General features: G+C 39.7%; 1 protein-coding gene across 1 annotated transcript in view; it reads left to right on the forward strand.

Annotated features, from left to right (window-relative positions):
- LOC117178073 overlaps nt 1–8650 on the forward strand; it is a 95000-nt gene that overhangs the window by 1245 nt on the left and 85105 nt on the right. The window lies entirely within an intron of this gene.

Consider the following 8650-nt stretch of genomic DNA (forward strand, 5'->3'; position numbering starts at 1 on the left):
GATTCCAAGAGATAACGTCCTCACTCTCTTTGACTTTTTCCAAAAAAGCAATAACACTTATTTCGTTCTGACTAGTAAGAGTAAGATTTCATTGCCGAGCTATTTGTGATAGGCTTATGCCTCCTCTACGATACAGCTGATCTACAGCCCTTTAGTATGATTGATCTATCTACCGACTATGTTGTGGATACCGCAAAAAATGTTGCTTATAAGTTTCGTTTGGTTCAATTGTATGCCTTTCGCTTAAAAAACGGGTTTTATAGTTTGACATGGTGCTTAAGTTGGTTATGTAGTCACTTTGGTAGTCTCCTAACAACATCGGTTCAAGTGTCTCACGTCCTTGAGATTGGAAACTTTATAAGCTAAAATTCGTCTCTTTCCGCGTTTCATAGTGCAGCGCCCCTTTACTTAGCACGGGGTTTCCTACGTGAGGGTTAAAACTTTGTAGTTCCGTTTGTTCTCATATTGAGTATCCGTCACCTACCGCCCCGCCTATGTTATAAAATGTCGTTGAGGACAGGGCCGTCATATCCCGAAAGAAGTTGCGCCTACCCAAACTATTTGTATTGAATCAAGATTTGTCTGAGCTAAGTGATTATTTAGCAAATTTGGATGGTTTGACGAACTCCTTACGGGTACAAAGGTATTTGCCTCTAAAAAATCGCTTTGAACGTTAAAATGAGGAGTTGATTCTGTTTCAGCTACATTTGTAGTATTAAAGAGGTGTGGTGTATTTGGCAACTCATACTCGTATTATTAGTACTCGTCGCGGTCGAAGTAACGATTAATCTCGGGACCCTATTCTGCGCCACGTTAGCTGCCGAAGGTGCACGCGTAAACTCAAATATTTCCGAATGCTGGTGGCCTATACCCAATAAGGAAATTCTCAGCCTAGATGCCAATCGCTGTATCTCATTTATATTAATAAATGTTTCATCATTTGCAATTGATGAACCTAGTGGAATATTTCTTTTCTCCGGCTGAAAAGGAACTTTATTAGACGAATCTTTATCGACACCAGCCCATACAGTTTCCCCTACAAATATTTCGAAGTATCGGATAGCTCTATACACTATAACTTTTTCGAGTGCCCGTATTGTTGACGAAATAGCGTTTATTATCCGTTGGATTCTATATACGTTAAGAGTTGCTAACTAACTGAAATCTTGTTCTCTACTCATGGTTAAGTATTTCTAAAAAAAACTAAACTCGGAGAGCAAAAAAAACTTAAATATATTCCAATTTAATTAAATTTTCAAATCAAATTAATCTAAAATTAAATTAATTAAAAACCGAACCGAAAAGAAAAATGGTACATTAAGTTTATATGCAAATTCCATCCCCGTACAAATAGTAGAGTTTCTTCGGGCGCCGCCAAGCCCTACTATGTATATTGAAAAAATTTCACGGTCCCTCGTGGTGAAGATTTCAGTGCGCTACTGGCTTGGAATTCGCAGTTTGTGTTTATAAGTATAATTACCACTACTATGCCAGCGACAGACTTGTAGATCGTGCAACGTCGCAATATAAACCTAACCATCGCCGATCAACTGGCATGTGCGTTTGAATAGCTTGGTCACTGCTTGCTACAGCAAATTAGCTGGAGGGAGGGAACATTGTTGCTGCTATGCGATACTGTTACGTTTGTCAGTTAGAAAGTGACTAAAATTTCAATGTTTTTCATTGAATTATCTATGAAACTACGTGGTGGAAAAACTTAAAATATATATTTTTTAAATTTGTATTTTCAAGCAGCACTAATATCGACATTTTTTAAATTTCTCTACCATAGTGTTTATTTACTATAAATTAAAATGTGGAGAGTGTCTATGCACTGTTCATGAACTACGTGTTAAAGTGATCAACTTTGATATTAATTGTCTCCGCATCTGTATGGTTAAAAAATTTGAAATTAATTTAGCATGTAAATAATTATTCTATTTAAATGTAGCTCTTTTTCAAAAAATTCAACCAGAGATTGATTTCTTACATGAAATTTTAAATTAAAATCGCGTTAGAAACAAAATTAAATTCCCAATTCCAAAAAGGGATTGAGTCAGTTAATTTGATTAAACATTTATAAATAAACTTAACAAAAATAATGAATGCTTATTTAAAAAAATAAAGAGTTTTGCATACTTTGTTCAAATTACAATGGTTTTGGTAACTAAAAAATTGACTGGATGCACTGGTGCGCTTTTGCGTCTTTGCAGACGCACCTGAATTTGATTTGAATTGGCCAAAACTCTCACCAAACCATAAACTGTCTAATTGCTAGTCCAGATGCTGGACTGCTGCGTCATATCCTCACAAAGGGAGGAATCCATTTCATCCATATCTTGGGGCTTAGGAGGAACACTGGTGTTAATGTTTCTCCTTATTTTGTAATTGCGATCGTTTCCAAGAAGGTGAATGATTTTCGTACTTGGTTTTAGTGTCGCTTTCTCTTGTTCAGCTGCGGCATGTTCATAAAGCGGTTGGGGAAGCGCTCTGCGTACATATCCAATTTTTTGATTTAGGCTTCTTGATTTACCAAAGATTGTGACGATACGTGCTTAAGCTCCGGGTGTTTCTGGAATCATAAAGTGTGCAGTCGTACCATGTATTCTCCCTTAACAGGGACAATGCTGGCAACCTAACAGTCTAGAAAGGCATCCTTAAGTCGATTTGTCCACTTCATGTAAGCATTTCGCCGGTTCATCTTCATGTCAGATGGCTTTGCAACCGCATCTAAAAATTTCCGGTGTCTTGGTGGGGTCCTTGTTGTTTTCACGAGCATCTAGGGAAAGGTTTCGTCAATCCTAGTAGAGATCCGCATGCAACGATAAGTCTGCAGACTCTGACAGGTCGAACAGTATACCAGAATCTCCGTTTAAGACACCTCACCCAGGTGCCAATCAGCTTTTTGCACAGTTGGTACTTCTCCTCTTGGGGATTAGTCCCTACAGGATCATGACTGAACAATTTTCTGCGACCGTTTATTAGTTATTGTAAACATATTCAGCATAAACCCAGGATACAGGGAACCTCTACCCGCAACTCAAGCATAAGTCCTGTGAATTTATCATAGGCCCTTTGGTTAAATTTCTGAAGAATCTAAACTGAAACCGAATATACAATTTTTTAAACAGGTTAAACAACCACTGTAGGTTCTTATTTGGAGTAACTAATATCTGTGAAAACGACACTGATGCTAAGACTAACTGTGGGCAGGCTTCCAAAAGAGAAAGAGCGATGCTTTAGAACCCGGAGAAACGTCAACATGCAGATTTATCTTAAGCTCAAAGATCTGGCTGAACTGGAGATGAGCTTTGTGGAGATTTTAATGAAGGATCCTACCTGTGAATTAATAATTGTGGTGTGTTTAATGCCGCGATAGCTTTGTTGGGTGCAAACCGTGAAACAAAACCAATGGCTGATCATAAGAACAAAATACGGTTGCATCAACTCACACAAAGATAGGCTGGGCAAGACAGTACGCGTCCCGCATTAAATGTGTAATCGACTACATAATATCTGTCAGGAATTTTACCGTCAAGGTTCAACAGTTCGCGCATCTGTTATCACACACTTAACAAGTTAAACTTGCCGACCATCAGGCAGCATATTGTTGATTGAATATGGGTTCTATCTAACGCTAGGAGAAGTCTCGAGCGGAGGGAGAGGAGGATCAGAGAAAACCAACAGTTTTTCTCTGACCCATATCGACTGGTCCAAAATCCTCCGGTTGCTGTCAACCATTCGCTCAAACCAGTGGAGGTCTAAGCATTCTTGAGAAAAGTCTACGAAGCCCAGCATCCACTGAAAGAAGACTCAAGGAACATAAATAGCTTCAAAGAAGCTATGCGATGCCCTCATAACACCTGTGGAAGGATGCCAACTTATCACTACCGAGGAAGTGAAAAAGTTTTAAGTAGTATGAAGAACTATTCTGCTCTGGGACAAGATAGTATCAAGATCATCTTGTAAAAGAAGTTTCCTTCAATCCGCCAGCACTTGGCCATCATTTTGACCAAAGATGCAGCATCCTCCTAGCGTTACGTATATGTGGCCTGGACTGAATAACGGAAAGCTTTTAATTTAATCTCCCTTACAGTTATGATCTGTCTGTTGGAAACCTTAAAGGTTCATCTGCACATCGTGAGGTACCGTGAGGCATCGTGTGGCAACTAAAAACGTTACCTTTAGAGAGGTGTCTTTTAGGGTCAAACCGTTAGCAGATCTGAAAATCGAAAGCATAAGTCTGAAAAACGTGCTCTGCAGATAAAAAACGTCTTGGAAGAAGGGAGAGTTCAGATCCCTTGATATCGGGGCACGAAAGATTAGGCACATGAACAAAAACATGCACTTTAAGCCATGCACTCTTACGGCCTTAGTCCTAATACTGTTTTACGAACGGTATCACGCGTACGGCACGCATACTAATTGTAGTTTTCCCACTACGTGTGCTATTATGCTCATGATTTGCGCCCATGATGTACGTATGCGCGCAACTAATATCGTGCTACTAGAGGGGGCATCCGATAAGTCGGCAATTCCTGGAATTTTCTGCTCCTACAGCCCTCAAGTTGGATAGTTATCGTGTGTGTGTGTTTTATACGCAATGGTTGAATTTGTTTGTGGTACATCTCAGGACAAAGGCACATTCTTCCCATTTGTTTTCCATTGGCAGTACTGTGGGTGGGGGGTCAATATAACATTTTTATATTATTTTCATCAACTTCAAAGGACCTCGCACACATCTATGGAAAATATGATCCCGGTCAAGTTGTCTGAAGATGTAGTATAATGTAGTTAATAATATCCTGATAAAATAAAGTTCTCATACACTGGGTTCAAAAAACTACAGATTTCGAGATAGGAGGGACCGAATGTCACTTGTCATGGACGCGAGAGGAGTTCCACATACTCTCGAAACTGTTCAGCACTACGCTCAGGGATCATGCCGAAATCTATTCCTTTTATACTTTGTAGTTTGGGACTGCCCAAACAATAATAATTATGCCTGAATCTCGAGAAAAGGATACTTTTTCGTGGGTGTTGTACCAAAGTTAATGTTTCATACATACTCGAGGAGTTCCACGGACCCTCTAGGATTGTTTGGCACCACGCTCAGGGATCATGCTGAACTCACCGTCCCTTGGATATTTTGTAATTTGGGACCCCCCGAACAATAATATCCATGTCTAAAGGTCGACGAAAGGATACTTTTCCGTCGCTGTTGCATCGTATGTCGCTTTTCATGCAGGTGAGAAGAGTTACTCCGACCCCCGAGGACTGTTTGACACCATGCTCAGGGATCATACCTAACTTTCTTTTCCATTGATATTTTGTATTTTGGAGTCTCCTGATCGATAATATCTAGAACTGAAGGATGAGAAATGGATAGTTTTTTGTAGGCGTTGCATCCTAGTTCAACTTTCATGTACTTATTTATTCTAATTAAACAGGTCCCATTATTCACATCGTCAAGACTAAAGTATGAGAAGTGTGTCTGGGGGTAGTCTAACTACTTTAAAACAAAATTAATTGGTAGTTTTTGCATTAGGCTTACGCGAACTAAATGTGATTAAATATCACTAAGTGCATACCTACTTATTCAAACTAATTAATCAGGTGCTGTCAATTGCAGGTGACGTATTACTGTGCACGAAACAACTGTGCACGAGCCCATCTGTGCACATCGGTCGCCAGAGGAACAACTGTGCACGCTGTTGGCCACAGGCGCAACTGCACACCAAGCCATCTGTGCACGTATGGAGCACCCCCAACTAAGCACGTCTAAATATCGACTAAATGTCTAATAGACTAAATAAAATGTAATATAAAATAAAAATAATATAAAATTACTAAATGTCGATGTGCACAGATGGTACCCCACTAACATTTTACGTGCATACATTGGAGACTCGGTGCACAATTGTGCATGTGGCTAACAACGTGCACAGTTGTGCCTGTCGACATCGGGGTGCACGGATAGGCTCGTGCACAGTTGTACCCTTCCCGTCAATTTCGCCGTCTTGACTAAAATACGGGGATGGTCTGTGGAAGTTGTTTAACTACTATATATGACAAACGTTTGGTAGGATAAGAGCTAGTCGATTCCCTTACGTATAGTTTCTTTTTACAACAACATCAGATGAGAAACGTTACAGCGATCACAAATGACTGTTTGGGACCACACTCAGGAACTATGCCGAACTCTCTGTCGCTTTGATATTTTGTAGCTTAGGATCCCCCCGATAATAATATCCATCTCTCAATGTCGAACAAGGATACTTTTTCCTGGGTGTTGTACCAAAGTTAACGTTTCATGTAGACTAGAGGAGTTCCACGGGCCCTCTAGGACCGTTTGGCACCGCGCTCAGGGATCATGCCGAATTCGCTGTTTTTTTATATTTTGTAGCTGAGGGCCTCCTGATTGATAATATTTAGTCCATGCCCAACTCTCTGTTCATCCAATTAAGAAAAGAAGTCCGGGTAATCAAGATAGTATCAACACTATATCAGTGTACGATCCTGCCAATTAAGGCAAAACTGGAGTATTATTCAGGCAGTTAAGGCAAGATTAAAGAATGATCAGGTTAATAATAGCAATATTTTGGTATTTTCTAGCCAGTAAAGGCAAGATTATGATGCGATCCGGCCAATGAAGGCAATATCGGGAAGTGATTAAACCAGTTATAGCAACATTAATGTATGGTTTGGTAGTGAATGACGTTCTGGTCAGAAAAACAACAATGAAAATTAGTTTGCTCAAAAAATACGAGTTTTGGTATATTATGCTACTGCATTTTTGGACCCGCATCCGCAATATTATAAATCATAGATCTGCTTGGATACTTTACTGCTGGCTGATGGCTAGCGTATCCTAAATACCATAATATGCTTGCTACATGTGCACATGATCCGACTATCCAGACCTCAGTTTAGCAAGTACAATAGTACCCCCATATTTGTTCATTGTTTTGTGCCTCATCCACCTATAGCTCTTGATCACCGACTACTTGAACAAAGTTATCTTCTACACAGGATATCTAGATCTGATATTTCGTTGCGCGTCTGAAACAAGAATACACTCGCACTCTGATTAAACCCAGTTCATCGACAAGTTCGTCCAACTCCAAATCTTCCATTCGCTCCCCTTTACTTATCTTGGATGTAAGCTCCTGCTAGATTCAGTTGATAAATTCCTATCGTCAGTTCCTTCAAGTATTTCATATCTAGCCTACGGAAATGAGGTACTTGGTGTTGACTAAGATGAATCCATCTGTCATTCCAGGTATGCAGGTTGTCAATTCCAACTCAGGCCAGGGTGATGTTGGGTTCACATGATTTTCTTAACATTGTTGGGTTAGCTCTACGGTTGCTTCAGTCATTTGTATGCAAGGACGATACTTGTTGAGAATCGCCACAGAAATACGGTAAAAATGGCCGATGTAATGGTATGGTTCATGTTCATGAGATTTCCGAAGAACTTAAAAACAGATTTTATGTGGCCATTTCGTGCCTCTACGACTCACCTTGTCTTAGTGATCAATGATGAGTCATTTGTTTCTTCTATATCAAATTGCCTTTGCCCACTAACTAACAGAGGTGGCATTTTATAGTTAATACCAAAATTTTAAAGAAGCGGTAGGGCATCGCGATAAACACTGTCCACAATGATAATTTCATCGTTTTCAAATCATTCTCATGGCCCATCAACCTCGATTTCGAATTCATTAGTAGGCATGGCAGCATCGTTGTTTCGAGTATCAGAAAATCAGGGCTCATAAATATCCAAAATATATCCATGCGGAGCTAGAACTAGGATTGGCTAAATTAAGTGTCAACCTGTATGAACGCAGTCTTGTTTGAGAAAACTAATTCTCATTGTTGTCTTTATTGACGAGAGCGTCATCCAAAACCAAACCATACACTAATGTTGCTATATCTGGTTTAAACACTGCCCGATATTGCCTTCATTGGCCGGATCGCATTCATAATCTTGCCCTAACTGGCTGGAGAATACCAAAATAATGCTATTAGTAACCTGATCATTCTTTAATCTTGCCTTAACTGGCTGATTAATATTCCGATATTACCTTAATTGGCTGGATCGTGCACTGATATCGTGTTGATACTGTCTTGATTACCCGGATTTCTTTCCTTAATTGGATGGACAGAGAGTTAGCATGACATAAATATTATCGATCAGGAGGCCCCAAGCTACAAAATATAAAAAAACAGCTAGTTAACTTTGGTACAACACCCACGAAAAAGTATTCTTTTTTTGACATTCAGGCATGGATATTATTGTTTGGAAGGTCCCAAACTACAAGCTTTAAAAGAAACATAGAGTTCGGCATGATCCCTGAGCGTAGTGCCTAACAGTCTTCAAGGGTCTGTGGAACTCCTCTCGCGTCCATGAAAAGTGACATTTGGTCCCTCCTATCTCGAAACCCAGCGTTTTTTGGACCCAGTGTCTAAGGACTTTATTTGATCAGGATATTATCAACTACATTTTACTACAGTTTCAGCCAATTTGACCGGGACCATATTTTCCATAGATGTGTTCGGGGTCCTTTGTATATGTTTTCTGCTCTTTATTTGGAAACAATATTTGTAAAGGTAGAACGAAGTTCCGGGGATAACACTTTGAGTGAAT

The sequence above is a fragment of the Belonocnema kinseyi genome, chromosome 8 (assembly GCF_010883055.1).
Source record: "Belonocnema kinseyi isolate 2016_QV_RU_SX_M_011 chromosome 8, B_treatae_v1, whole genome shotgun sequence".
NCBI lineage: Eukaryota > Metazoa > Arthropoda > Insecta > Hymenoptera > Cynipidae > Belonocnema > Belonocnema kinseyi.